The 27,922-nt window shown below is 49.7% G+C and overlaps 2 long non-coding RNA genes across 3 annotated transcripts; one reads left to right on the top strand and one right to left on the bottom strand.

Annotated features, from left to right (window-relative positions):
• Positions 1 to 6,570: 6,570 nt before the first annotated feature.
• On the bottom strand, positions 6,571 to 27,027 carry LOC106021871. Of its 2 annotated transcripts, XR_002384790.2 has the most exons (6): positions 26,535 to 27,027; positions 19,407 to 19,525; positions 16,579 to 16,681; positions 16,258 to 16,448; positions 8,162 to 9,297; positions 6,571 to 7,447 (listed from the first exon to the last, which is right to left on the bottom strand). It is a non-coding gene; the product is annotated as an uncharacterized LOC106021871 (long non-coding RNA). The 2 variants fall into 2 exon arrangements; XR_001197012.3 differs by lacking the exons at positions 6,571 to 7,447; positions 8,162 to 9,297 and adding an exon at positions 12,967 to 14,032 and having other exon boundaries at positions 26,535 to 26,962.
• LOC110342656 lies at positions 18,417 to 20,373 on the top strand. The gene is made up of 3 exons (XR_002384791.2): positions 18,417 to 18,640; positions 19,110 to 19,291; positions 19,751 to 20,373. It is a non-coding gene; the product is annotated as an uncharacterized LOC110342656 (long non-coding RNA).
• Positions 27,028 to 27,922: the final 895 nt, after the last annotated feature.

Consider the following 27,922-nt stretch of genomic DNA (forward strand, 5'->3'; position numbering starts at 1 on the left):
GATTATGGCATTTCATTGTAGTACCTCCAGAGGGCTATAATAGCCATGGACTCTATACCATGCCACCTGTAAAATCTCCACAACCTTGCAGATCCATGCACCACCCAGCACTGAATTCCATCCCTGTGCTGCCACTGGTGTATGTATTCCACATGTGTGCACTATGAACCCTTACCTCAACGCTACATTAGTCTGCTCTGGATGACTCTATGAATGTTAAACAAAAAACATTAAAAGGAAGGATAGTGTTGCACACTTAGCTACACAGCCACCGTTGATGAGATCATTCGTTTCCCTCCAGCCTGAGGAATTCTCACATTTTCTGCAGCACACGTCCAATTAGGACACTTAACTTTCTTTTACTTGAAGCCACTTCTGTTTAACTTTCATTATTAAAAGGTATCTTAGTGTATATGTAATTCTAGGTTGGAGGTCTGTAAGAGGGCCCACTAAGTAAATGCACTTGCCGTCAAGACTGACGCCCCGAGTTTGATCCCCAGGACCCACAAAGTAAGAGAGACCCAACCTTGCCCTCTTCACACACACACCATATCATGTACATGTGCACATGTACATGCATACACACACAAAAATAAGTGCAATAATTAAAAAAACCTAGATTGTGTTTAGCCTCTTTTAGTATGGGAAAATGTTATCTACTATCTTCTTTCATTACTTTTTATCAGAAGCTAATAACATTTTAAATGATTTCCCCATTTCTCCCATCCAAGTACTAACCAGGCCAGACCCTGCTTAGCTTCCGAGATCAGACAGTATCAGGAGCATTCAGGGTGGCATGACCGTAGGCTTATTTCCCCATTTCCAATAGTACTTACCCCTTAGTTTCTTTCATGGTTTTCTTATTATTTTTATATTTTCAAGAGTTTAATTGTGATATGCTTTGGTGCAGATTTCTTTGACTGTATCATTAGTGGGACTCACTGAGCTTCTTAAATCTGTTGATGTGTTTTCAGCACATATAAATTTCAGGCATTATTTCCTTAAACTCATTTCCCGTTTTATTGTCTCTCTCTATTTTTGGCCTCCAGTTTCATGCATCAAAGACATTTTGATATTGAACCAAGCATACTGGAGCTTTTCTGTGTGTTTTTTTTTGTCCACAATCTTTGTTCTTCAGAGGGAAACTTCTGTTATCAGGGCAAATAAATTAATTTTTCAGATATTGCATTTTTTAGGCTCTAGAATTTTATTTATGCAATCTTATTTTTCCAATAAGATTTCATTCATTATGAACATATTTCCCTTTTGGCCCATGAGTACATTCACAATAACAACCTTACAGTTTTTATTTATTAGTTCTGGCAACTGAGTTATCTCAGTATGGGTCTCCATTGATTGTGTGTGTGCTTACGGATGATGCTCACGGATGATGCTCATGAGTGATGCTCACGAAGGCACGGTAGTGGCACATCCGTGCTCCCAGCCATGGAGGACAGGAAAGGAGAGGATCCCAAGTCCCATAGCTGGCCTGGCTCTGTGACAAGATCCATTTTCAAAAGCAAATAGATGCATGCACAAGAAGAATGGGCCACACTGTTTTTGTTTTCTTTCTTACTCTGTGAAATTGTAGATTGTGCTGGTGCATGTCATGTGGTGAAATTCCGGACTGTGCTCCGTTCTTTCGTAGTGGGCGGAGCTTTCCCCTGCTTTGCTTACCAAGCAAGTATCTTTGTTAGACTCAGAACACACAGTCTGGGATCTGAGCTGAACCTCAGTTATGCTCTTCTCTCACGAAGCTAAGATGCAGGCGAGGATGCCAGTAGAGCTGGGGCTCCCTGCTCAGCTTCCTCCTTTACAAGTCCTTCTGGTGCCTGGAGCTCCTGACACAGTTCTGTTTCTTCCGTCCAGACTCAGCATTTTCTACTGGAGCTTAACCATATCTTGTGTGCTGTGAGCCGCTGGCTAGCTAAAAGCCACAGCTATTTTAACTCACTTAGCTGTTACTTTCTCTCAAGGGTCAACTTGCCAAGATCAGCCTGGCTCGTTCACTTTCTAGTCCCTTATGATCAAAGTGGTGGGGCTTTTTGAACTTGTTTTTTTTTAAGTTGAGAGCTATTATCTTCATGATGGTCAGGCCTGCCAAGAACTTACTTGGCTTTGCTGAAAAGGAGCTATATCTCACTAGTGATTACTTTCATAACCAAATTATGAATATAAGTTTATTCTTTTGCAGTACTGGTGATAGGATGGAGGTCCCAGGCTTGCTAGGTAAGTGTTCTACTATCTCTCCCCAAACCACTTTAACTTTATTTTGGAACAAAGTATTTATAAGTGGCACAGGCTGGCCTTGAACTCATTCTGTAGCCCAGGGTGTCCTCATGCATGTGTTTTATTGTTTATCAAGTTGTGAGAGGCAGCTTTGCACTCTGGAGTGCTCAGCATCCTAGCCTGGACTCCTACCATTTGGAGATTGACTTAGCAGCATTAGGGCCAACACCAGGGCCAGGCTTGGGCTTCAGTCTTTCACAACAACACAATCAGGTCTGCAAATGTCCTGCTGTTTCTAGTTGCATTTTATCCTCATGGTTACCCTAGGAGTCCGTGGTGGATGTGAGGAGCAGAGGGGCTAGCCATTTGGCAGATAGGGACACTGAAGGTAGCTGAAAACTTGAACTCAGAGGACCTAGCTGTGACCCATGATCTTTCTTCCATACATCCCTAAAGGTGTGTGGGATCTCTTCCTGGTGATGGAGCATAAGGCTACCCAGTCTCCTCTAAGGCTGTTCTCTAGGCCTTGCTTTGAGCTCTGCTTCTCTCCATCACTGGTAGTTGGGGCTGGTACAGAAGGCTCTCTCAGTGTGGGCCCACTCTCCCTGCCATAGGATGGCTTATGGCTTATGATGGATGGTTTGTGTTCACGGGGGTATTTTAAAATTTGTCATGATTTGAACGTGCTCTCCAACAGCTCTAGTATGAGAAACATAACCCTCAAATTCACACGATAATTGTGCTCGAAATTGTGGCCTTAAGGACATAATCAGGACTGGATGAGGTCACAGGGTGAGGCCCCAATAATGGCATCAGTGGCTTTTTAAGGAGAGGAGAGATGGGACTGTGTCTCAACATAGAAATCCCCTGCCATGCGAACTAAATATTAGAAGTCCCTTTACAGAAGCACATCACAGTTTTCTGTGGATGGAATAATTCCCTGGGAGGTAGGGTTTCCAGTGCTAAAATCAAGTTGTCTCATGGACCCACTGAGGAGCTGTGCAAACAACACACACTGCAGTCCCTCTGCCATGGTATAAGGCCCCATCACTGCTCACTCTGGGCTGATGATATTCCAATTCCTTGCAGTTACTGTGTGGAAATGTCACTGCTGCTCCTGTGGTAGCCCTTTGATGATGGAGTCAGTGCAAATCCTTGCAGTCACTCCAGGATGCTGCCAGCCCCAGCCTCCAGTGAGCCACCTGGGTGAACCGCTCACCACCTCTCATCTATGAGCTAAGGACTGTAGGATGCTGAGCTTACTGACTCAGCTAGGGTCTGAGATGCCCTTAGCACAGGGCTCTTCTCAATGGAGTTCTCATTATAGTGTAAGGGGTAGAATATTTGGGGGATTAGGGAGAATCCTGGGCTAGGTTCAAGAGAGAGAAGGAAAGATGGGGACCCTGAGACATTTCTCTCTATCTGAGCATAGAAGGCTGAAGGGAGAGGGCAGATCTGGGGCCAGGGACGGCTTTACTTTTCCATATGCAATTGACAAGCCCAGGATTAGGGTGAAGCAGTAGCCCTGTATTATAATATTTGTGAGGACCTTGGGACAATGTATAATTAAGGGAAGTAGTGTTTAAACACATTATTTTAGAAATTAGAATGAATGCAAAATATCCATGAAGTGCACGGTGCCGGTGATTTCAAAGACAGGCTGGGACTTCATTCCCCGGGGGACTCGCCCTCTTTTTTTTTCTAATCTTGGCCTTGTTGGATTCTCTTTCATTTCATTATTTTTCATGAAAAATAATATCATGATTTATCTTTAAAAGAAAAGCTATTGTTACTTTCTGTTGTTATTTATGTATATGGGTGTTTTGTCAGCATGCACATCAGCACACCAGAAGAGGGGACTGGATGCCATGAGGTTACAGTTACAGACGCTGTGAACCACCATGCGGGTGCTGGGTTTGAACTCAGGGCCTCTGGAAGAGAAGCTGGTGCTCTTAACTGCAGAGACATCCCTCCTGCCCTATTACCATTGATGCGTGCGTTTGATGTGCGAGGTGTGCATGCCGCTGTGCGTGTGGGGGGGGGGGGGGTGGAGGAGTCAGTTTTCTTTTTCCACTTAGGAGCGAGTCCCAGGGACCGTACTCAAGTCTTCAAGCTTTCATAGAAAGCAACTTCAAGCTGCTCAGCTGTCTTTCCAGCCTCTGCCATGGATTCCCATATTTATTGCAACACTCCTCACAGTCACCCAGTTAGAGACCCAGCCTAGGTGCCCTGAATGTGTGATAAGAAAACATTAGTGTGGACGCATCATGGAGCATCGCTCGGTAGTGAAGAAGGTTTCGATATGACATCTTCACGCACCTGTGGAACATATGAAACCTTTCACTTTCTAAAGTGAATGCATGCCAATGAATATGAGACATTTGTAAGCTAAAAATGAAAAAAACCCAGTGCATTTAAATCCTAGAAGGGAGTGGAAAGAGGATGAGAGAGGCCAATGGGGTTGAATATGACCACAATGCGTTGTGTGCATGCATGAAACTGTTAAAAACGACATTAAAAACGCAGAAACTTTGATTTTAGTGTTTTGGCACCTCTTGAATTTTGCATTGGAAATGCATCTTTTACACCATCATCCTGGCCCAGGCCGCACCTACCTTGTGCCTGTGTCCTGGAAGACGGCAAAAGGAGCCTCTTCCCCTCTTGTGTGACCGCTCCCCGATGGCCAAGAGCCCAGCCTGGATATACAGGAGAAGGCAGGGCATACCTTTCTTCTGGCACTTCTAGAGCCATAGGTCTCTTTCCTTACCCTCCCAGGCCTGGCACAAGGGGTGCCAGGGGAGAGGGACCCCAGATCTGGCACTTCTATTTCAGGGCAGACGACAGCTTCCTCTGCCAGCCCAAATGAAAACTTTCCTCTCCCAGGCTCCTCAGTCTCTCATTAGCGGTTGTGTTTGTGGATAATGGCTATAAGGAGGGGCAATAAAAAAGTCCAGAATGTGCTGCCCGGCCTGTGCTTAACCCTTCTGCAGGGAGTACATGCCAGTGCTGGCTGAGGTCTTAATGACACCGTGGACCCAAGGGCCTGAGCGGGCATTTGCTGTGCAGCTGGGTTATTGAATCCCCATTAGTTAAAAATGCCCGGCCACAGGCCAGGAGCCCAAGAAAATAAGTGGTGACAGGTGAGAGAAAAATAGCCTCCCGGAGGCTCTGTGGCCACTTCAAAGGCCGTAGCCTTGCTAGGTAATTGAGGCCTAATGGACACCATGACCGGGAAATGGCTTGGCTACCAGCATCTCCTGCACACAGGAAAGCAACGGATGGGGTCTGGAGAGGCCACAGGCTGGCACGGCCCTGAGTGGCCCCTGTAATTAGGCCGGATGGAGCCAACACCTCTTCTGTCAGGAACTGAGCAGATTCCATTCTGGGAGGGGAGGCCAGAGGATGCCTTGGGACAGGGGCAGGTTCCAGGGAGAGAGGCCCTTTACCCACACTTGCTGTACAGTGTGGCACACGTCGAGGAGGCCGTTCTGTGGGCATGCACCCCTTGGAGCTCGTTAGTGCTGGTGCGAATGTTTACACGCATCAGTGTGAGCTCATGTCTGTGTGTCCTGTGCGCAAGTCTCTCTCTCTGTTCACCGCTGTCACTGCTGTCTTTGGAATGCCACTCCAGGAAGCTACCACAACAGCCTGTCTCTGTTCGAGCTCTTTAAATGACCTTGTCCAGCAGGGCAGGCTCCCTGGGTATCTAGAATCCCAGCTCAGGGTGCCAGGCAGGCCTGGCTTTGTACGTAGCAAGCCCCATAAGAGGGTAAAGGAAGGAGCCCTCTAGCCTGCCAGGAAGATAGGACCCCAGTACCAGGCTCCTGGAGAGAGGCTGGATAATAGAGTAACTCAGGCCCAGAGGCTCAACCCCCCTGCACATGCCCTCGAAAGACTTACCCTGCCACTATTTCTTATCATATTTTTTTATCTAATCGGCTCAATTTTCAACTTAAACTTACTATTGAAAAGAATACTTGATCACTACAAGAAAGGAAAAACTCATTGCCATTTGGATAAAGGCTGGCTGCTCAGCAGGCCAACGTCACCTGCTGGTGCCAGCTCAGGTGACTGCTAAGCCCACGGGTGGCACTGGGGAGCAGTTCTATAGCTTGGCTTTAAGTTGGGCCACACAGCTCTGTTGGGCAGATCACCTGGTCTCCATGCTTGTCTTCCTCCTCAAATGGAGGCAAAGAAGAAGTTGGGGAGAGGGTTGACACAAGTGGGGGAAAGTTGTTGTGCAGGGCTCCCCAAAGCCCTCCTTCTGTTCTTGAGCTAAGACAGAGTTCCCGGTAACTGCAGGTATGTAGCCAAGGATGATTTTGGCTCCTGCTTCCAACTTTGTACTACATAGTTACAGGCATGCGCTACCATGCCCAGTTGTATGTGGTGCTGGGGATCAATCCTGGGGCTTCACGAATCCTAGGCAAGTGTTCTAGTGTTCTACCATCTGTGATTCATCCTCAGCTCCAGGTCAGAGCCATTAATGTCTGGAACAGAGGCTTCTTTTCAGATGTGCGTGACCTAAGAGTGAGTGTGTGTGTGTGTGTGTGTGTGTGTAAACGTGTCAGGCCTCAGTGTCTCAGACCACTACGAGACAGCTTAAACCAAACCAAGAGGAGTTTATTTTACAAAACCATACCCTACTCATTTCAATGTGTTCACATGGCAACCACCTCTAATTCCATTGACAAACACTGGATTCTCAGAGCTGCTGTTGGCAGTGGCGGTCAGAATCGCCCCATTCCACATTCCTCCAAGTCAACAAGTGGATCAGCCTAAGCACTGCCATAATTCAGGGTCCAGCACTCAGGTTTCATGAGGGAGCACCAGAAATGCCACTGCAACCACTAGACCATGGCACAGGGAGGGGCTGAGGGTACAACCCAAGCTGCCCCATGCCCAGTTCCTTCCTGGGATGGACCCATCCTGGAGGCCCGCCTGCATCCCAGACAAGCCTGGGCTCTGTGGTGTGAATCTCAGGGCTCGCCCACAAGCCAATTTTTCTCTGCCAACTTTGGGGACAGGGAGGTGGGTATATAAATATGCTCTCAGCTAGCTATTCACCTCCCTTCTGGATTGGGAATCCTGTGGCTGAGGACAGGAGCCTGTGTGTGCCTGAATGCTGCCATTGACAGCAGCCAGGAGGACCTCCATGCTGGGAATGATGAGACACATATTCTTGAGCAGGATGGAGCATCAGGGACTAGGCAGGAATCTAGCAAAGTAAGGATCCTTTTCATTGAACTCAAAGTGGCCTCATGAACCACATACACATGTACATACACGTTCATATCCCCCACCCTTGATTATCACAACCTTTGATCTAATCTTGGAGATTTTTCAAGGACCATGTCCTTAAGTCCAGATCTATCTTGCAGCCCCACAAACATAGCAATCCCTTTTTCCCTCATGAATCTTCTCTGGATCCTTGTTGTTGCCCTCTTATCTTGAAGGAGAAGGAGGAAGAGGAGGAAGGGGAGGAGGAGGAGGAGGAGAAAGAAGAAGGAGAAGGAGAAGAAGAAGAAGAAGAAGAAGAAGAAGAAGAAGAAGAAGAAGAAGGAGGAGGAGGAGGAGGAGGAGGAGGAGGAGGAGGAGGAGGAGGAGGAGAAGGAGAAGAAGAAGAAGAAGAAGAAGAAGAAGAAGAAGGAGGAGGAGGAGGAGGAGGAGGAGGAGGAGGAGGAGGAGGAGGAGGAGGAGAAGGAGAAGAAGAAGAAGAAGAAGAAGAAGAAGAAGAAGAAGAAGAAGAAGAAGAAGAAGAAGAAGAAGAAGATTATGTTTCTAGGGTGACTTCCTGTGTAGTTCCTGTTTTTACTCGGCAGGTGACTCAGAAGCTCTGATGCTCCCCCTTGGGTTCCCTTAACCAGACATCTACCCCCAGCAGTTGGAAGTGGAACCTGCAAAGGCTACTACTGCTTTCTTCAGGTATTACCTGGTGCTGAAGTTCTGGGAAGACCATCCTTCCCTCACAAATGACACGCTTGGCCACTCCTGCCTTGGTTTTGCTCTTCAAGAACTCAGTCCAAGCCATGGGGAATAAATCAAGAGGCATAAAATGGGTACAAGTTTGCTGGCTCTATTTTGTCAGATTGGACAATAACAGTTATCCACCAGTTAGAGTCTCTAGCTGGGGTAAACACGCCAAGATCATTCTCACGGTACTCTCACATACATGTGTCACGTACAGGCAGAGCCATGTGCACACAGCCATGCGCCATTTTCAAGACTCCTAGTGGGTGCCTGAAGCTATGAATAGAGACCCCAGAACCACACATGTTTTCCTGTACGCCCAAGTCTGCTAAAAAGTATAATTTGTCATGAGAAAATGACAACAGGAAAATGTGGCAGTAGCTATAATAAAAGTTATTTAAGACTTATGAACTGTGGGCCGGGCTTAGAGGGTCAAGGCCCTTACTGCATAAGCCTGATGACTGAACTCGGCCCAAGGAATTCACAGTGGAAGGACGACCCTGACTCCAGCAAGCTCTCCTCTTAATCTCACAGGTGCACTGTGGCACTTGTGCCCGTATCACACATGTTAGATACATGCACACACGCAACAATTAGTAATCACATTAACAGTAGTGCTACGATGTTAAAAATCAAATTAACTCATGAGTTATTTATTTCTGGAACATTCCAACCTAATGTTTTTGAACTCCAGTTAACTTCAAGGTCACCAAAACTTTGTGGAGAGTGGAACTTTGACTAAAGGAGGGCAGTGGTCCATGCAGACCTTAACACAGAAGTGCAGACTACAAACTTGCAGTCCTGACAGTCTGCAGCTTGTCCACACACAGCCGCATCACTTCAGTCCATTCATCAACACACAGAGTCACATCACAGGAAGCACATTCCCGCCCCGGATCCCGTCCCTGTGAACAACAGCACCACAGCCTTGCTCCTTGAGTGAAAACACCTCCATGGGTCCGCACCACACTCATGCATACCCCATAGCTCATCATCTTACCCACACATGGAGTATCACTCTAATCCTTCGGTAAACTGGTAGCTTATTTCCTTCAAAAACAGCATAGTTGATCAATTTCCTCTCCCTGGGCTTCCCGCCTGTCAAAGGGGAGGAAAAGTTGTCTTGTTTGTGTGTCAGACCCATTAGCCTAGATAAACTGCTGGCCTCCTGGAATGACGAGTGGCAGACTAGAGCAAAATGAGTCACATAGCGAGGAGTGGGCTGAAGATTCCATCGAACGCCGGGGGATGGCTTATTAATCTCACTTCAGGAGGCATTCCTGAAAAATCAGTCTCCTTTATTAATGATATTTCACTCAGCTCAGAGATACACCTTTTATCCAGCCAGAAGAGCAATTATCTGTTTAGGCCAGGAAACAATGTCCAATCCTGCCTTGGCTCTAGGGCAAGGAGCAGAGCTGAGAGAAGAGGGGAGAGAGAAGTATGCACAGGGGTTCTGCCCCCAACCTGGTTGCTGCTGGGCCCTTACACCTCTATCAGACTCTTGCTGAGCCAAGTAGCCTCTAGCTTTCTAAGAATGTGTGTGTGTGTGTTTGTGTGTGTGTGTGTGCGTGTCTATGAACATGTGTATGTACATGTGTATGTGTGTTTATGGCAAAGGGGCTCGGGGACAGACATCCTGATTGCTTGCTTGAAGCAGCCCATGTTGGTTTATTCACTCAGCGAACATCTGTGAGCATCAGTGTGTAAGGTCTTGGTGAAGTCCCTGCAGATGAGCAGTGTGTGGCTCCTAGCCCTGTCCTGAGTCATTTTTATGCTAAGGTCTCATCATCAAATCCTTCCATGATTACAGGGCAAGGTCTTATATAGAAGATCATGATAGAAAAAGGAGGTATTTTCCAAACTTATACCATTTGTCCTTGTCTCCTTTGTGATAGCTGTTGTATAGATACAGAAAACAAAACAAAACAAAACAAAACAAAAACAAAACAGGAGGCACTTATGCAGCCAGCTTAGTGGAGCCTGTAATCAAATCACTGACCTTCAAGTGATTTTTGGCACATCACTGAATGTCTACATCCTATATTCACTCATATAACAGGTACTGAGAGAGTGCCTGCTGTATGTTTGCTCCTGAACCTGCCTCTAGGCAGATAGCTGAGATACCTTTCTTATCAGCTAGGAAGTCATAGCTAATGGGTGTGAGCATAAAATAACCCCTATAACATAATAAAGGACACACACACACACATAATAAAGCATCCGTGAGCAGATGGAAACAAATCAGCCTTCCCGATGCTATGGCCAAATGCCCATGAGGAGCAACTTAAGGGAGGGGGAGTTATTTCAGATCACAGTTGCATTGCCATCCATCATGGCGGGGGAGGCAGCTGGTCGCAGCGTGCCTCATTGGGAATTAGAGAGGGTAGATGATGACGCCCAATTTTGTTTATTATTGTTTTTCATTATATTCAGTCTGAGACCCAAGCCCATGGGATGGTGCCACCCACATTCAGAGTGGGTCTTCTCTGCTCAGACAAACCTGTCTGGAAACCCTTTCTTGATACCCAGAGGTGTTTCCATGGTGATCCCAAACCCAGTCAAACTGACAGGATTAAAAATCACAGGTAGAGAGATGGATGTGATGGGTATCCACGTAGGCTTGAAGTTAGGCTCTTTGACCTTCCACCCGGGTTAGCCACTGATCATCACTGGCACTTGTCATGGAGTCTTGGTTCCCTTGGGGGATCAGCTTTCTGATCTGTACCATGGAGCACCATGAGAGTGATTTCTTGTGAGATGACATGGGTTCATATATGCAGAAAATGGTCCCTAGTGAAAAGAAGCTTCTACGATAGACTATGATAGCCCAGTGTCTGTGCTGAGAAATGAGCCAACAGAATAGCCATCCCCACTGTGTATGTGGAGGGGTCTGAGCCCTTGCAAAAGCCCACCTATATGCTAAGGGATTTGCACATGCTGCCTCTGGGGAAACTTGATCCTGAGATTCTGTGGACAGGCAGGAGCTCTTCCGGATGGGGCTCCATGTGAGCAGTACGGACAGGGTGGTTTGTCTTCCATGCAGGGCTGGAGAGCATAGCTTCAGGCCCATCAAGGCCTCAGTCTATTGTGGATGGCGGTGCAGCACCACCTGTGACTGTACATTGGTAGCCCCTTGTGTTTGGTCCAGGAAGCCCAGGTCTAGTCGCTTCTCTGGGATAGGTCTGAATCTCCCTCACTGATCTGTCTTGCCCTTGGTCAAACATGATATGCCTTTCATACCTCACACTCATCACCTGACTTCCCGAGGCAGCTCTTCCCACGAGCCCTGATGGCTCCCAAGTCTTCCTTGAGGGGCTGGGGTGAGTTGAGTTTCCATGGGTACAGAGGAGGGATGAGCTGGCAATAGAGGGTTAGGCAGAGCACAGCAGATTGTCCCCAGTATGGGAGAGATGACTTGGAATCTAGGGTCCCTCTGGAGGAGCACAGAGAGCTGTTTGACTGCTGAATTGGACTGAGATATCCTTACCCTGTGTTCCAACCCGAACCGACTGTGGAAGGCTTGGTCACACAGCATCCTGCTGCTGCCTGGCTTGCTACACATCTCTCCCTGCTAGCCTAGGCTAGCGGAGCTCCCTACAGGTGACCTTTCCCATGGCAGGTGGGAGGATGCAGGTTAGCTGTGGGCCTGGCAGGAGGTCCTCACCTAGGGTACACAGTGCCCAGCCTGCCCCACGGGCAGTAGAGGCCGGAAGCCCATCCCCTCTTTGTCAGCACTTTGCTGCCCCCCCAGCCCTCCCCACCCCAGTAATTAAAGAAGAAGAGCCAGTACAGTATGTCATAAAATCTCTCTGAACTACCTATATTTACCCCTGAAAGTGAATTCTTTATAAGACCCGGGATATCAAAGCGGTCGGGGATCAAAGTCGTTTTAATAAGCCAGGCGAGTGTGCCTGCCCAGCCTGGCCTCCTCTTGCTGGCCTCCGAAGGCACTTAGGACACCCCTTGGGCCGAATTGTCACTCTGATTGCTCATTGCACAGGCCTTTAGGGGACCAGAAAGGCTTGCCCCTCCCATTCCAGATCCCACCCACCCTCCCCTTTGCAGACTTTGACTCCTGAGCCCCGAAGGACCATCCGGAACCATTCACCAATCGCAGTTTGCTAGGGAGGACTACAGCCAGGGATGGCAAACTTGCCCACCAATGTACTCAGAGCTGAGAGGGGCAGCATTAAACACAGGAACAAAGCCAGTTAAAATGGTTCCCTTGGGGTTGGTTACTAGAACACGGCAGCTTTGATTTGGGTGTCAGTTACAGGGGTGTGTTCAGAGGAGAAAATTCCCTGAGCTGGATCATTAAGATGTGTGCATTTCTTTCTTTCTTTTTCTTTCTTTTTTTTTTTTTTGCAAGTGTGTTCTATTTCAAGAAAGGCTTTAAAAGTGCCAGCACTTCCCATAGGAATCAGCCTGTCTGGGTTTTCCGCAGAGCCAGGCCACCTTGGGTCACTTTTCCCTGTGATGTGGCAAGCATCTACCAGGAATGAGGCCTGACTGCACGTGAGAATGAGGGGAGCTCTAGTTTGTCCAAGGCCCTCCAAAGATGAGGTCACACCTTGACCTCCTGCCTACCCTTATGGGAATTTTGGATTGGGATAATGGCCTAGTGCAATGCTCTTATTTTTCTGAGGGGGCAAACTGAGGCCTAAAAGTACATTGAGACTAGACCCAAATTTTCCCTGTAGGTTTAGACTTGCTTTTTTTATATCAAGGGCTGTCAGACTACTACCAATGAGTCAAACTGCTACCTGCTTTAAAACAAAGTTTTATTGAAACAGTCTCATCCATTCACTTATATGCTGTCTATGACTGCTTTGGAGACTACAGTAGAACACTTGAATGCTGACATAGAGACTGACATGACTCACCAACCCCCAAATATTTATTATTTGGGTTTTCCAGAAAATGTTGCCTGGTCTTTGTTTCCTGTATCATATTCTGTCAATCAAAAAACACACAGGGTAGTCCCGCTTCCTGCCCCAGAGCCTGCTTCAAAGATCCTCTCAGAAGCCCAGACTCCTCTGCACCCCTGTGCAGGACCCATGATGGCTGCACTTTACGCTACAGGAGTGCAGTCCAGGCTCCAGAAAGATGGGGACAGTGAAGGACACTATTGCCCCAGGGAAGCTTTCTATCCTCTCAGGACCTCTGCACACCAGCCCCACTTAGGACAGGAAAGAAAACCTGTTTGGAGCTCAGGGTTTCCTCCCCTCATCCCTGGCCTTCCATGTGGAGCTGAGGTGTGAGGCAGCAACACACCACCATTGTCTGGTATCACGGAGCACTTTCAATGCTGTGGAATCCGCCTTAGCAAGTTTAGGGAACTATCCTGTGCTACCCCGGGCACCTGGGGTGGAGGGTGCCTGGCAACCAGACTCCTGCTTTTCAGTGCCTTGCTGAGCATCCAGGTTGCAATTATTATCTGCCCATGCTACAGATGAGAAAGCAGGAGATTTGGGGTGTGAGAGATTCTGGGTTCCACAGTGCTGTATGGAGCACCTTCCTCAGCCTCGCTCCCTCACTCTCTGTAGCTGTAAGAGTAGAGACCCTGTGCAGACAGAGAGCATTCTCACTAAGATGTTAGTTACCCTGCCCAAGGTCACACAGCCAGGGCATGCTGGACTTGAACTTGGCTCTTTGGTGTGAACCAATCGGCACGACTATCTACCTAGAGGGCAATGATAGCTAGGATAGCAGGGAAGGCCAGGGATGAGGGGAGGAAACCCTGAACTCCAAACTGGGCATCTGGATCGTCCCTCGGAGGTTCCTGGAGAACTCCTGGAATCTGCTGGCTCTCTGTTAAACCACTTTGCATCTAGGGGACCAACGAAGAAGATGAGTAGCACCCTCACAAGGTAGAACTCCACCCTGAGTTTCAACCCAGAAGCCAGGCCTGGTTAGAGTTAGCTCCACCTGCTACCAAACTGTCCTGGGGACTTTGGGATGCCCTGAGACTTAAGCTTCCTAAGAGGACCACAAACGGTCAGACAGTGAAAGTAACTTTTCTATAAAATGTAAGAGGAATGGGACTTGTGCCTGCCCTGAGACCAGGCAGAGACCCAGCCTTGCTTCCACGCCCATAGCCCATGTGTGGAGTTCCTCAGCCTCTCGGCTCCCAGGTGTCAAGCCACTAGTGGGTCCTATCTTTCTTTCGGCCTTGGCCTTTGTAGGACAGTCCTTCTGCCAGCACTATGCCCTTGGCGGGGAGGCCTGTGCTCCTGAATCCTGGTTCACTGGTTCTACTCAGGGACGCCTACCCCAATGCTGCTGCCTGTGTGTAGATAGCAGTGTGTGTGTGTGTGTGTGTGTGTGTGTGTGTGTGTGTGTGTGTGTGTGTGTGTGTGTCCTCCCTCCCAGATCCTCATCAGCCTCTCTAGTCTCCTTCTTCTGCAGCCCGGAGCTTGCAGGGGCCAGCAAGCTGTCTGGCCATCCGTGCCAGCCGAGTCTGGCTCAGAGCAGGGGCAGAGGTGCTGAGTAAGCACGGGCTGCTCTTCATCTCTGCTTCCAGCCAGCTTGGCTTCAGGGAAGGAAGGAGGAGCTTGTGAGCAGTAGAGTGGGCAGGGGCCACTTGGAGAGGCTCTTCTGCTTGTCAATCGCCTCACTCCACTGTTTTGTGGGTCCAGGGAAGAAGAGAGGTGCAAAGAGCCCATTCACCACTCCAACAAAAGAGAGGCAAAGGGCCCCGAAGAGTCCATGTGCAGAGGGAGGAGTGTCTTAGGCAAGAGAAGTGAGGGACTGCAGGGTGGAAAGGCCAGAACAGGCAGCAGCAAGCACTGCTGATATTGGCTTCTACAGGAACTAAGAAACTGACACTCAGAGAAGTAAATTGCCCAGGCCTCACAGCTAAAAGATTGTGGGGCTAGGATCTGGCTCCGCTTCTGGGAACATAGGTATGCGTGAGCACATACAGGCATTCCCATCAGGTCACCCCAAGCTCTAGAACACGGCTACTCCTCCAGGGCTAAGGCTGGGGAGGGGCAAGCTTAAAGCAAGTGGTCAGTCCTAAGGGCTGCTCCTGAACTTTCATGAACTCTCAGGCGACCGTCTCCTGGCATTTTGTGTCCCAGGTGTACTTTGACAGCCTCTCGCATTTTGTCGGTGAGGAAACAGAGGTTCCTGAGCAGGAGGGAATTGTGGGGAGTCTGGAGTGCCAGTAGGGGAGGGGCCAAGGGTAGGGGTGAGAGGTGAGGGGGTAGGGAACAGCACTTCCAGGAAGCAGAGCTTGGTCAGGAAGGGTCAAGAGGCAAAGCCCAGAAGCTTGGCTACAGCGAGGGACGAGGCTGTGAAGGGCATCCAGGCCGTATGCACACTCCTTCCTCTAGAAGCTTGCCTTGTTCAATTTCCGTTTCCCGTGTGACAGGCTGGGTCTAGGCCCTGTCCCTTCAGACTCTTCCAGCAGAATCCTGGCTCTGGCTCAGAGGTGGGTTGGGTTAATGGGGCCCCTTCTCGACAATGCCCATCCTGATTCCCTAGCAAGCTGTGAGGCTGGCACCCAGGGAGGCCCAGGCAGTCCCTGAGGGGCAGGAGCTCAGAGGGGTAACACCTTCCCTTCCTGATCACATGGGGGAGCAAGGTCAGCTGAAGGTCATCATGTCACTTAACAGAGGGGCAGTCAAGGCCCCTGGAGGCATCAGGCTGCTCTTGGGCTGGGAGGAGGAGCTGTGTCTGATCCAGCTAGCTGGATCCCTCCTTCTCTAGCAGGGGTGGATCTCATTTGAATCCCTCTACATCAAAGTGTGAGGTTTGCCCGGGAAGGCTTAAAAAAATTACTTTTGAGTTTTCAAAAGAAAATGTTGTGCTGACTTAAACATCAGAGCACCCTTAAAGCTTGGGGGATTGCACTATTAACATTTTTAAAAACCTTCTTACTGGTCCTCTCCAAATTCTCCCCTCTCCTGGGTCCTAGGGGCAGAATCCAGGTCCTCTGTTCTTCTGCCTCACGGAGCAGATGTTTCTCCCAGGGGTGCCCTGTGTGTCCCCCCGCACCCTGAACAGGTCAATAGTACAGACTCTGTGACCTGGGGAGGGAGGGGCACTTACCATCTTAGCGTGGACGGCACCACATTCGCCTTCTTCTCTGGTTCTAAGGAGTCTCCTGCAGGTTGGCAAGATCTGGGTGAAAGACGGGTAAGAGGCCATAACCTGGGCTACAGTGCCATTGCAGGATGGGTACATATGCCGGCATATTTGCTCATTTCTCTTCAGGGAAACGTCTCTGCAATATCAAACCCCTATGGGAAAAATGTAAAAAAAATGATAAATAGTGCTTTTGTGTGTGTGTCTTGTTTTAAACCAATATGATCTCAATTCTTTTGTGGGCTTTGAAAGTCCATGCGGGAATTCCCCCCTCACCGTAAATACCTAGCGTCCGGGCCTTATGGCATGTGATCTGTAATAAACTTCAAAAGGACACCTTTGACATTTTAGATAACTTGCAAATGATGATGCGAGCGATCTTTTGCCACTACAAAGAAAGAACAAAAGAACCGACATGAAAGAGAAATCAATAAACATATGGCAATTAATAAAACATTTTCTATGAATACCCTACAAAGAGTTTTACAACGGTATAAAAACCCAACAGTTGTTTCAATGTGGGTTTAAGAAGTCTCAGCTGGCATATTAAGACATCTGCACTGGGCAGCACACGGGAAGGCACAGAAAAACTGGGGCCATGGTTTGGCTCGTAAATCCATCGGATGAGAAGGCGCCATCGACAGAGGGATGGCTAGGGGAAGGGCCGGGGAGTGGACGCTCTCGTTCTGTCTGCAGGAACAGAAAGTGAGAGGCGGAGGGGAGAGTGGGCTGTCAGCTGCTAGGAGCCCTTTGTAGGCTAGCCGTTTGGAAGTTGGGCTGAACTGGGCTCCGTTCCCACAGTTGGGTTCTGCAGCCCACCTGGGAACTTGAGCTTCTCAGGGGAGTCAGCCTGGGGCCACAGGGTTCCTTAGCAGAAGCATGGGGTGACCCACGGTGTGTGTGCAAACCCACAGAGTGGGACTGCTGCCGTTTGAAACACTTCCTCCTCCTCCTCCTCCTCCTCCTCCTCCTCCTCCTCCTCCTCCTCCTCCTCCTCCTCCTCCTCCTCCTCCTCCTCCTCCTCCTCCTTACAGGCCAAGTTCGACTCCCACCTCTATTGGACGGACCACTAGGTGGCTGCTTCCCACCTCTTTGGCCTCGGTTTTCACTTCTGTGCAAAGCTGTCTGTCCACGATTCCTTCCAGCTTCCTTGTGCAAAGCTCAGAGGCACATGCTTCCAGGTAGAGGTTGGTAGTAGAGCCCACTCCCAGCCTGTGTAGACTGGGCCTTGCCGTCTGTCTGTCTGTCTGTCTGTCTGTCTGTCTGCACCCCTCTCCAGTTCTTTGTCTCTTGGTGGGTTTTATGGCTTCCACTGCAGTGAGAATTCTTGGGGTTTCTGGCCTTTGAGCATTTAGGAGCTTGCACTTGCCTCTTCTGCAGACCAGACCTGGGTGGAGACTCCCTAGAGGCTGTTGCTGCTGGACCTGGAAGCGTCATATCTCCCTGAGTTGTAGGTGGAGCTATTTGGGGAACCCCAGTGAATGTTCAGCCTAAGTCCTGTGGCAATGTGATTTCCAAGAAGTAACAGAGGAAACAGGACAGAAGAGGGCAGACAGCAAGGGAGTTCCAATGAGACATGCCCTGCTCTTCAGTGTGCTCTCAGGCACACTACTAGGTGTGTTCAACTACAGACTCTGTGTGTGAGTGTGTGTGCATGTATGTGTGCACATGACTGTATACACTGCTTAGTAGGAGACAGCCATATGGAGTAGGAAACAAAAATGTTTGGCCCCTGGGTCTTGAATGACCTTGGTTAATATTTTAACATTGTAGGGACTTAGTATTCCTATCTCTAAAATGGGTAGTAGGGGTAATGTTACTTTCCTGGCTGTAAAATCTTGTGATCACAGGGTTTGGGGAGAGACCTCAGAAGTCCTGCAATCACAGGTGTTCTCGGGTTAATGACAGGTGGTTGATGGTCCAGCCTTTGGAGGGGAAGGTGGGCTGTCGGAGCTGGTCTCTCGTGCACCTGTTCTTCTCATTTCCTCTCAACCCACAAAATTCTACCCACTCACCACAGCCAGGTTCTCCAATCCCATGATGATAGAGACCATCTGGCTCCACAGTTTCTGCTGGCTAGTGCCTCCCAAGCAGCTGTGGTGAGTGACAGCTGATTGGTTCTGGCTTGCATACCTCCAAGTTGGAGAGCTCACTCCTTTCTCAGGCAGGCAGGCTGCCCTGTCCTGGCAGCAGGAACACTGGGAAATACTTCCTGACCCTGGGTGGAAACTTGGCTCAGAGTTCACAGTCTCAGCAGCAGCTCACAATCAGCACCTCTAGGGAGGGGGCCAGGCCTGATGCATTTCTTGGTTGTGCTGGCAGTGGAACCTGTTCTTGTACCTGCTAGGTAAGTGCTCCGCCGCTGAGCTCTAGCCTCAGCTCTGGGAAGGATGCAGAAGCATCCTAGTCGTTGTCATGTGCAGGCGAGCTCAACTGCTGGCCTCTCGGTGGGACCCCACAGGGCCCTCTGGGCAGTTTGCCTCCTGAGCAGGCAGGTAATCCCCGGTGTGTGTGGGAGTGCCTTTTTCTTGAGGGCAGCAGCAAGCCTGGTACACAGAGGCCCTACCATGAGGTTTTGAACTGGTGCCCACTGTTCCCAGGTACCTTGTCACCAGGATGTTTGTGGAACTACAGAACCCATGCCCTCCACCTACTGATGGCAATCCTATGTGAGAGGGCCCCATAAAATGGCATTTTTATTGAGTCCACTGGCCCCCAGAACTCTTCCTGTCATTCCGTCAGACCAAGGGCAGTGCCTGTGGTGCTGGGAACCCCTGGTCTGTATCTTGGACTCACTGTGAATGTTTCTATGCCAGAGACTCTTCATCTATAAAATCTGAGTGATCACATCCACTAGAAGGCCAAATGTCCACACGCAGAGAGCCAAGGAGTGCAACGTGCACAGCTGTGGATGGCAAGGCACATCTGCTGGGACAGTACTCAGGATGGAATATCAAGGCGGGAGTACCAAGAGTTCAAGGCCAACCTGGGCTACGTGGTGAGACCTTGTCTCATTTTTTCTTTTCCTTCTTCCCTCCCTCCTCGCTTCCTTCCCTCCATTCCCCCTTCTCTCCCCGACTGCAAACAAAGGGGACAAGGCTGGGAGAACTCACCTATCTGTGTAGACTCTGAGATGTGGCTCTGTGTTCCCAAGCCAGCTCTCTCCCACACTGACCAGAGCCAGAACTCCTGGAAGGGGAGACACAGACGTTGTCTCCAAACCATTGACCAGCTAGAACACAGAAGGAGGGGTCATACTGGAGAATCCGTCCCTTTGTACTTTGTGAAGAGCCCAGGTGACCACCCATTCACTGTCACACTGCGGTTGAGATGACATGCTCCCCATCCATATGCGTGTATCTTTCTAAAAGTGTCTCACCTCAGCCGTCACTTTCTAATCCCCTAAATCCTCCCCACCCCTCTGCACACCTTGCCACGTTTCTGCGTCTCCCAACAGGTCAGCAAGATTTAGGCTTCCGACTCCTTTTCAGATGAGAACACATGCCAAGCAGCCCAGAGTGGCTCGTCTACAGTCTACAGTGCCAAAGATGGTACATGTGTCCCTCAACGTTATGGTACCCTAGTCTGGCAGCACTGCAGAAGATTGGAAAAGGACAAGGGGCCAAATGAGACTCAGTGCTAGCCAATCAATCCACAGAGACCTTGGACTCAAACCGAGGACCCAGCTCCCCTCTTTGTAGCCTGTGGGCTCAAGGAAACTGTGAGATTACCCATGAGGTCTCAAGATTATCTTTGTGTCACTTGGTACATGTCGAATCCAAACAGCACACAATCTGAGCACAGGTTTATCATTCCCATACCCTCTCCATGGCTGAGCTCACCATCAGGATTCCCCAGCCTCAGACAACCACAGTGGGTGAACTCAAGGACAGGGCTATCTAGGGCGACTTCTTACCTCTTGGTTAGCTTTCAGGAAATTAATTTCCCGTATAAAATTCAACTTAAAGTAAATTATTAGGAAGAGAAGCTCCACCTCCCTCCCCCATCCAAAGGGAAAGCATTTGCCCCCGCTTCAGCGTGTGAATTAAAGATCAAGGCTGCGGCCTGTCATTAGTGTTACCAGAAGTGGGGCTTTTGTAAATTTCATAGGCTTGAAGATTCTCCTCCACTTAATAAGTTTACTTTTTCCAAGGTGTCTTGATTCTGCACCATCCCTGTTTTGGGCAAGACTCTCAGCTAATTGGCAGCTGCTCGGCCCCTGGGCACTGCTTTTTGAGAGAAAAGCACAGGAAAGGAGCCGCTTGCCACCACTTATGAGCTGCCCTGGGTGTCCGGCCACCCTTGGGGAGCAAAGGGGTCTGGGGGCTGGAAGGGTAGAATGGACTCGACTAGGCCCAAGACTCCTGGGTCTTCTGTGTGCAGCAAGTGCCGGGGCCTCAGAACATGTCGGAGGGAGAGACAAGAAAAACACAGAGGACAGCACCCAGGAGCCAGAGGGGCTTGCAGGGTGGCAGCCTACAGCTTAGGCGCCTTTCTGCTCCAGGGCAGGTGTCCGACTGTGAGCGCATGCTCAGACCACAATTTGCTGAGGTATCGATGCCAGATTCCTATCGCGCGCACACACACACACACACACACACACACACACACACACACTTATACACATAGACCACTAGATCTCCAGACAGCATGTCCCAGGTGCTCCTACTTTGGGGATGCCCTCTCTGGGCTTCTGACTTCCTGTCTCACTGACGTCTTGGGTTCTTTCCCCATCAAATCACTTGCCCCCATCTTGCCTCAGTCAGACTGGGGAAAAAAACCAGGCTAACTAAGTCCTCTTTTCTCCTGTTCCTGCCTGTGGCAGACATCATGAATCAATCCCACCCCTGCTTCTCTTGGACTCAGGATGTAGAATCCATCAGTAACAGTGCTCTGGGAAGCCACATTGAATCATTCCCCTGAAGCAATGATCTTAATCGCCAAATCCCACAGTCTGAGTCTACTTTTTTTCTTCTGGGATAGGCAGTACCAGACCCGGTGCTACAAGAGCATCAGCACAGCAGAGGCCCATCGCCATACTGTTGAGAGTGACCACATACCACATAGTGCCAAGAGTTGCTGGGAGAACTCAGCAGTTACTCTATATCAGCCATTGACCTAGGCACAAAACACAGGATACTACATGTCTTTGTTAGGGTTTTTATCGCTGTGAAGAGACACCAGAACCATGGCAAGTCTTTTAAAGGGAAACATTTAATTGGGTTTGCTTACAGTTTCAGAAGTTATCGTCATAGTGGAACATGGCAGAGTGCAGGCAGACATGGTGATGGAGAAGGAGCTGAGAGTCCTACATCTTGATCTACAGGCATCAGGAAGTGAGCTGTCTACCACACTGGGTGTAGCTTGAGCTTAGGAGACCTCAAACACCCACCCCAACAGTAGCAAACGTCCTGTAACAAGGTTACACCTACTCCAACAGGGCCACATGTCCTAAAAATGCCACTCCCTTTGGGGGCCATTTTGTCTCAAACCACACTACACCTGCGTCTTGTAACAAACTGGTAGGTATTTTCATCACCAGTTCATGCATTGGAAAAGTGAGGCACAGAGACAAAAGTCACACAGCGTGAGGTGATGGAGCCCAGATGTCACTGCACAAGGCCATTCACTTAGTGATGGAGCCCTGGAACACTTCTTAAGCCATGAGATAACACAGCTTCCTAAAGTGGCACACAGCCTGCAGGTCTGGATCACAGAATCCACCTGGCCCTATGACTGGGTCAGAAACCTTACAGGGGTCAGGCCTTTAACCAACGGTCTGTCGTGCAGCTGACCGGGGACATGGGGTGGCAAACTCTGCTCCATGCCTTGACTCTACAACCTTGTTTCACACTTGGAGCCCGAGGCCCAGTAGTCACACCAGTCCCAGATGCCCAAGTGGCTGGCTGGCCGGCCAGCCACAGGCTACTCCTATAAGTTCATCACATATGAAAAGGCCTTCTTCAGAAAAGAGGCCACTGGGCTCTTCATAGCTTTATCTGCACGGGGAGGGAGAGAATGTTTCTTTACATCAGCTCTCACTCAAGGCTCTTAGTGGGACTGTCCAAGACCAGAAAAAGTGGAGGACAGCACAGAGTAGCTGGCCAAAGATTTTGCTAGTTAAGCACATGTCACCTGCAAGGTACAGCTGCCGCCTACCGGGGTGTAGTCCAGAGGCTGGGTCAGGAAGAATGGATCCTCAGTCACAGCAGCTAACGATGACTTTGACTAAGTTATTCAGCCTCTCTAAGCTCGTGTTCCTCAGTTTGAGGATGGGGCTACTGATGCTGTCACCTCAGTGTGGGGATCCTGTGAGTCTGGAACAGTTGTCATACAGCAATGACTTCTGCGGCTGTAACCTCACTCCAGTCTTCGCAGTGTTTGTGGAGGGGTTTGATTATCCCCAGTTTCCAGAGGCAGAAGCTGAGGCTGACCATCCAAAGGTACATTTAGATGACTGGGCTTGACCACTAGTCCTGCCTAAGTCCAGGGGAGGCAGGACTCTTTCTCCTGAATGGAATTCAAGGTCATCTGACTATTGAGGGAACAGGCAGAACTCCTGACTGGTGTCCATGCTATTTCCAGGTTCTTGAAGCCTGGGCTTCAGCTCTCTCCCTTTCTGGACCTCCAAGGCCTTGGTACTACAGGTTGGTCAAGGGCCTGAGGCATGAGCTCAGGACCAGACAATAGTTCTGAGTCATTCCTGCTCATGTCCTGGAAGCGTGACTATACTGGAATTGCACCAGCAACTTCCTTTGTTCTGTGGATCTGGATGGACACCTAGGGCAAGGGCTAGCACAAATAGTCCTTCTAGCGTCTGGTATAGTCTTCTCTCTCCTTCCTTCTCCCACTCCCTTTCTCCCCAGGTTCTCACTGTGTAGACTAGCTTGTCCCCTAACTTGTGGTCCCATTGCATCAGTCTCTGGAGTGCCATGAGCTCCCCTCACACTCCACTTATTCAAGATGAATTTCAGTCCCTATTCCCCTGGGAACAGGAGCCTTTTGGGGAGTGCACAAACTGTACTACTGTAGACATTTGGTATTCCATTCCCAGCTGCTTCTTCCTTGGGGGTGCGCAGGACGGCCCCAGAGCATCTGTTAGAAAGCAGTTGTCTTGGTAGATATACATTGTATGGAAGTTTCATCCAAACTGAGACATTCCATCCTAGAGGGAGGCTTAAAAGACTCAGGAAATAAACTACACTAGTTTTGGGAAGTTTCTGAAACTTTCAAGATTCACAAAAGGTCTTCCAAGTCCAGGTTATATAAGCTGTAAGGATGGCCTGGGAGAGGAGACTTTCTGGCAGGTCAAGCTCTAGGTGGCTGCTTTCCTGAATGGGGTGAGCTTTTCAGAGATGCAGTTGCCCATGGTTCTGTAACTAATTGCAACACACTCACTGGCTTGCCAAGTTGAACTCTGGTAGAACCCTTTCTCTGACCTGTGCCCTATCTGGTGCCTTTTCTGGAGTAAATTTGTTCCTGTGTTCCCAGGAAAAGTCACACATCACTGCAGACAGACCTGTCCCTACATCATGAGGGGTTTCATGAGAATAAGGCTTGCTATGGAGAGGGCTGAGATGTTTCCAGGATCTGTAGGCCTGGTCTGCCTCCGTGGCCTGGCTCTGGGACACGAAGGAGATGTTTGTCAGACTAACATTGCTGTGCCTTCCTTCTGCAGGGCCTAGGTCAATCATGCTATGAGACTGTCACTTGCCAATCCCAAATTCTAAATCGGAGCCCTTGGGACTAGAACAGTCCTACCAACAAGAACTACCAAGGAGGCTAGAGAGCCGGAACTGTGGCTGTGTAACCCAGCATTTGGTTGCCTTACAAGCTGCTCTTGTATACCGATTTAATCTGATGGTTGATAATGGCTATCATGTCCACAGGATCTAGAACAATCCAGAAGATAAACCTCCATATGTGTGTAAGGGAATTTCCATTTGGGTTAACTGAGATGTGTAATGTGTAGTTTTCCTCTGCCAGCCCTTTGGTTCCCCCCCACCCCGCCAGCCGCTTGGGCTCTGCCACAGTTGCAGCCCCCAAATAACACACAGGAGGCTATATTAATTATGAAGCTGTTGGCCGTTTGCTGTTTCTTACTGGCTAACCCATAATTGTTAATCTAAGTATTTCTCTTACTGGAGAAAAGGGTTTGGACATCTTACTTCTCTGGCGGGCTACATTGTCTCTGCTGTATCTCTCTTTCTCAGAATCCTCCTCAACTCCTAGTCCCACCTATCTTGCTTCCCTATAGGCCAACAGTGCTTTATTGACATATACATGGGACTTCCCATTTAGAGATGGGAGAACCCAATCTGAGGGTGGTACTTTTCCATTGAGAGAGTGAGCTAAGCATCTATATCTAGCTCCATCTGCTCCCTCTTGGCTCAAGCTCCTACTGCCATGCCTCCCCCATCATGAAGGACCTCAACCAGTGAACCAAAATAAACCCCTTCTTCCTTAACCTGCCAAAGGCAGTTCCTTTATCACAGCAGTAAGGAATGTATCTCATACACTCCTCTGGGCTCTTACTGCAGGTGGGCAGATCCTCTGACCAGTGACAAACCGGAGAGTCAGAGTCTGCAGTTCCTCACAAAACACACAGGACCAGGAGCCCTGGCACCTTCCAGAGCTGTGGGTCTGACTCCTAGGAGCAGAGGTCATCTTCCATCTCTAGAGACGAGACGTCCTCCTTCTCTGTGCTATCTAGGAGCCCGCAGAGACTCCTTTGGGGAAAGATCGGTATGAATGACTTGGTTGTCACCATCCCTGCATTGAGCATACTCACCATCTCTGGTGATACAGACACTTTCAGTTGGAAACACATTTGTCTCTGGGGAGAAAGGCACCTACTTTTATTTCTACAAACAGTTCCGAACTGGGCAGGCATTTAGTTGTTTTTGAGCCTCCGTGGAGGCTAAAGAGGCATGGCAGGCACCCTGCACAGCTGGTTACCATCAGATTGCCCTGCTAAAGGTAAAGTGTGTGCCCCTCAGCTGCCATCCACCCCTGCAGTCAGACTCACATGGAAGCCGAACATCAGCAGTGCGCCTTCCCTTGGGCAGTGAATCTGAACCTGGGTTGCAGTTTTCCCAGTTCTTGTAGAACAAATCTCCTGTTCTCCCTCAGAACTACATGCCCCAGCTACAGTGCCTTCCCCGCACCAGAATTCCCTGACCTGGGCAGCAAGCCCACTGGAGACCCTTGTGCAGAGCTCTGAGCCCTGGGCCTAGAAGCTCTACCTCTGAGCCTGAGTTTTAATAATTCCAATCCCCTCCTTTGTTTATTCCCATGCACAGGCATGCATAATTACCCAGGCATGCATATGCATACCTATGGTGTTCAAACTTCAAAGTCATTGATGCATGCCTACACTTGCATGACTGTGCACACATGTATGCATAACCACATCTACTCATGCACATCACATTTGGATATTCATGGTCTGTAATTGTCTACTGTACACACTGCACACACACAAACATTCTCTGTATGTGTTTATGTATACGCATAAGTACATCATTTGTATGCAAACACTTACTCTGTCTAGATGCATATCTGCAAATAAAACTACATGTTTGCTATCCACACGCATACCACATATGCTCACAAGCACATGAATGTGTGACCACACCCAAACCCACGCCCTGGCTGTACATGAAAAAAAATGCCCTGTATAATAATGCTCAGAAGAATGTGGGAGTAGCCAGGTGTATTCGTTTGTACCCTAGCACACACACCTCCCATAGACATATGAATGAACACAGCTCCTATGTACACATACAAAATTATTGATAGCAGAGTTCCTAGGCACGAGGACACTATTGGACACCAAAAACGCAACCGGTGTGCTTGTGTAACCGACGAGCACGCACAAATGCCTGGGCGAGTTACTCTCAAGCTCGCGCACATCACCACCTAGAGCACTGGAGGTGCGCCTGGGCACGCCTCAGCAACCCCACGACCTGGCTGTAATTGTTCCCAGCCCGGGACTGTGCAAAGCGCGCCGCGGGAGCGCACGGCCCCGATCCCGCAGCGTTCTGCGCGCCCCCAGCCCCGCTGCCGCCCTGCCCGGCCCTTGGCCATCAAAAGGCCGCTTTGGGCGCGGGCACCTGCTCGCCGGCCGCCGCCGCGTTTTATCTGGCGCAGTGAATAATTGATGCGCCGCTGCTTTGCAGTCAAACGCGCGGGCTGCCCGCGCCGCCGCCGCCCGCCGGCCGCTGTGATTTATTATTTACCAGCGCGCGTCCGCCGTGTAAGGTGAGCACTGTGGCTGCTCGCAGAACTGTTACAATCTGGCCTCGTTAGTGGCCTTTCTTGCTGCCTCTCCAAACGGCGGCCCCGCTGATTGATTTTCTCGCCGAAGCCGTGCCATGAAATCCCAGCGCTGCTGCTCTCAAAGCGGCTGCGGAAAGCCAGGCGTGGCCCTTCTTCCCCAACAAGAGCCCGTGTTTGCGAGCGCGGCTTTCATGGCGTCCCCGGCTCCGCCGCCGGCCCCATTAGCACGGCGCCCGGCTCCCACCGTTCCTGCGGGCGACGCTAGGCTGCGCGAGGTGGTCGCCGGGGACCGCGTAGGGCCTTTCAAGCCTGCGGCAAGGCGCAGCCGCCCCGCGACCACAAAGTTTTCTTGCCTTGGAAGTTTTCAAACGCACGAGGCTGATTCGAGCTGGGGACCGGCTGGCTCTTCCTGGGACTCTCCCAGTGGCAGTGAAGAGGAGTCCCTCTGGACAACCAGCCCAGGAAAGGAAGGCATTTTGGGATTACCCACTGTATGCCAGGCATCTGCCTCGTTTTTAGTTTTTAACCATTCAAGGTCGACACTCAACAAGGACAGGCCACAGAGATAGCAAGAGGAGCCAGCGATGCGCCCAAGCCGTCCAGTGCTAAGCCACACAGTATCTCTTCTGGGTTCTACCACGGCTGAACTCCCTGTGTGAGTTCAGCTCTAAACTTACACATCTCAGGTTCTCTGTGTGGGTATCCAGATCTCAGGACCCAGGCAGACTCTCTGTCGTTGGGGGCAGCGGCCACATTTCCTGGATGCCAGCAGACCTGAAATTCAGATGACGGGTGGGGCCTGGCCCCAAATATTCTGGTAGAAGGAAGGGACCCGTTTGGCCAATTTTCTTAGGGGAGAACCTGGGACGACAGTTAATAAGGTTTTGGAATTTTGTAGTATGGCCCAAGCTGGATGGGATGGGAAGTCTGGAAACTGACTCCCAGTTACTGAGCAAATGTTGCCGCCCTTCGGGAGGGCTTATCTGTCATAGAAGAAGCAGGGCTGACCCACTTCTTTTCATCTATTCTCCACAGCGTGGAGTGGCGATGAGTCTCTGATATCTGTCCTGCTGTGATGGGACTGGACAGTGGGGTGCTGTGCATGTTCCCTCTCTTAGAGTCAAAGGATGGTCCAGGTGTTGTCTGACTCTGGAAGTCATCAGTTATTCTTACATCCTAAAGGGGTTCCATAGTGGTCTAGTCACTGTATGACCTTGGAAAGCTAGAGGACACATTTACAATCATTTAGGTCATGCCCCTGCTGCAGTTACATGACTGGGGGGAGGGACTCAGGAGAAAGGGATTTGCTTGCATTTACTCATAATATTAGTAGTATACAGGACCAAAG

This window comes from Mesocricetus auratus, unplaced genomic scaffold (assembly GCF_017639785.1).
Source record: "Mesocricetus auratus isolate SY011 unplaced genomic scaffold, BCM_Maur_2.0 Super-Scaffold_100045, whole genome shotgun sequence".
In the NCBI taxonomy this organism is placed as follows: domain Eukaryota; kingdom Metazoa; phylum Chordata; class Mammalia; order Rodentia; family Cricetidae; genus Mesocricetus; species Mesocricetus auratus.